This window comes from Triticum urartu, chromosome 3, assembly GCF_003073215.2.
Source record: "Triticum urartu cultivar G1812 chromosome 3, Tu2.1, whole genome shotgun sequence".
Classification (NCBI taxonomy): Eukaryota; Viridiplantae; Streptophyta; class Magnoliopsida; order Poales; family Poaceae; genus Triticum; species Triticum urartu.
The window spans coordinates 531,819,676-531,822,315 of record NC_053024.1 but is presented as its reverse complement, the minus strand read 5'-3'; the positions used below and the strand labels follow the sequence as shown (position 1 = coordinate 531,822,315).

Genomic DNA, 2,640 nt, shown 5'->3' with positions numbered 1-2,640 from the left:
TTTTGATTTGAAATTTTGTGACAAGAGACATCGATGTTCCGTCGATGCGCTGCATTTTTTCAGAATTTTTTGAGTATTTTAAAAAATATTTTTCACATCGGAGCACCGGGAGCACCCTAGACCTGGGAACACTCCCGTCCTGTGGGCTGCTGCTCAACGGGCCGAAACGGACGCCTCTGATGCACTGGGCCGTCGGCCAACCCATTCTACTGCGTGGGCTTCGAGGAATCCATCGAAGGATCGACCGACGCGGCGGTCTTCCTCCATCCAGCGGCAGCGGCTCCAGCCTAGGCGAGCCTCGCGAGGGATTCCGACGCGGCTGGGGATCAATCCGAGGCGAGGCTTGCCAGTGATCTAGCGACGGAGGGGATCGATCCGAGGTGAGGCATCCGGCCTCCATCCGAGGCGATGCGCGCGAGGATCCGGCGATCGACAGGATCCCGCCGCGTAGCAGATGGGCGACGTTTCCTCTTTGCCGTTACCGTTGCTCCTTGCCGCAGCCACTCGTGGCCATGGCGGCCAGGGTTCACCTCCAACCTCGGCGCGTCCCCTCCTCCCACTCGCCTCGCCCCCCACCCCACCCCCAGCAATGAGGAGGAGCAGCCGGTGCCCCCGCCCCCGAGTTCGCCGACGACGCCGTCCTCCGGCCCAAGCTTGCTGCTACTGCTCCTCCTCTCCTCTGTCCATGGCTTCCCCAAGCAGTAAGGTAATATCACCTCTCATCTCCTGTCCTCTGTGATCTGCATTCCTGATTCCTCTGATGATTTGATGGTGTCTCACCAATATGTGATTTTGATGATCCAACACATTAAGATTTGAGTAAAGAAATAAGGAATACTTTAATGTCGGATTGTTATTAAAGTTTGAAATTTGTTTCAATCAATCAACGGTTCTTTGCTTACTGTAAATTAAATTTGCTAGCTGGTCATATCATGTAGCTTCTGCATCCTGAATACAATCTCACCAAGTATATTATTTGATACCTTTTGTTTTTTCACTGGATTTCAGTAAGAGCAGAGTCCTAATTCAACAGGCCTCTTGATGAATGGAGAGGGGCTGCAGGGGAAGAGCCAGGCAATTTCAAATCTTGGGAGCTAAGGTTTGTTCATCTGACACATCCCTGGTCCAGTACAGTTCTCTAGCATTAGGTGGCAATTGATTGTCTTCTTGTGGTTTGCTAATTGCAGAACAATAGGCCGCCCTAAAAGAAGAGAGTTTTGATTTTAATCTACGCATGTCCTGTTGCCAACTATTGTCATGACCGTACCTTACAATCTTTCATATAGATGCATTTATCTATTATGTAGGTATTTGAACAGACTTTTGTGTTCAAGTGGTCTTCTTTAGATGTGTTGACGGCAGTTAGATTTCTAATTGCTGCAGCGACATGCATGATATATATGTTATCTCCCTGTTGGCTGTGCATAACCAAGTGTACGTAATCCTTATTTCTTTACTATATATTAAACATCATTGGAAGTATATCTTCTATCTACAAGCCTAAAAGACCACTATTTGGGTAGTTCAGTGGTAAAAAATAGTACTATGTCCTAGAAGAAATTTTTATAGATAAGTACATTTTTTTAAACGCGGGCAAGGCAGATTCCAGTTTAAATTGTAAAACTAAATTTGGAATAAGTATGAACTAAGCAGGATGATATATACGCAAGGGTTTCTTAATGCACTGTCATGCTCTTTTGCACAGTTTTTCTATATGGATGTGACGCTCCATCAGCTTCCACATACGGCATTTGGAAAAGTTGTTAATGGTGGAAAAAATGATGTGGACAATTAATAAGACACAACTGGGATGCAAAAGCATACTGATGGTTAGTATTTACTTGGTACCAGACACTTGCAGTAATGTCAGTACGTATGTAGCAAATACTTTTATCGTCGTCGCTGCAGCTCGTATAACCATACATTCCTTTCTCGGCAGCTCCTGAGAGAAGACGAATTCACCATTTCAGAAGGAAGTGAGCCTCCTTAGTTTTACCTACATTCTTAAACACGCAATCTGCAAAATCATCTGTACGTTTTTTCTTTTCTTTTTTCCACAAGGTATTTGGTCTTAGTTTATTATGCAGATTGCATAAGTTTATGTTCTTTGTGATTGGACGCGTACATACATACAATTATTTTGTTTCAAAGATAGATTGCATCTTGCTCGGATTCTTTGATTGCAGATACACACCAAAATAAGTTTTCCATTTTAAAGGATGGAGTTCGAGCAATTTTTTTACCTATCTGGGCATTTTTTTTCTTCAGAATTTTACTACAAACATTGCTTTATTTGTAGAAGTGGCGACCACGCTGACATCGATTGGTACCTTTGGGGAGGGTCTTAGAGGTCACAAACCTTAATGTGATATTGTCTTTTGAAATTGCTATCTTGCCTAATTTGTCTTTTCATCCATTAGTTGGCGTACTATACTATCTTCCTACCACTTTGTTCTATAGAAGTATAGAACCCAACTTTTCAAGCCTTTGACTTGTTTTCACTCTGCAATTCATCGATTCTGTTCACTCTGTAGTTTAGAGTGTATTCTGGACAAAATGTTGACATTTTCTATTCGGCTCTCTATTCAACCATCCTTATATTGTGATGCCGTGCTATATAGAGTTACCTGATATTAAGCT

At 43.3% G+C, this 2,640-nt stretch overlaps 1 long non-coding RNA gene across 1 annotated transcript; it reads left to right on the top strand.

Moving 5' to 3' along the window:
* The first annotated feature begins 250 nt into the window (after positions 1 to 250).
* On the top strand, positions 251 to 2,172 carry LOC125548638. Its single transcript, XR_007301138.1, has 4 exons — positions 251 to 706; positions 1,009 to 1,099; positions 1,706 to 1,829; positions 1,940 to 2,172. It is a non-coding gene; the product is annotated as an uncharacterized LOC125548638 (long non-coding RNA).
* Positions 2,173 to 2,640: the final 468 nt, after the last annotated feature.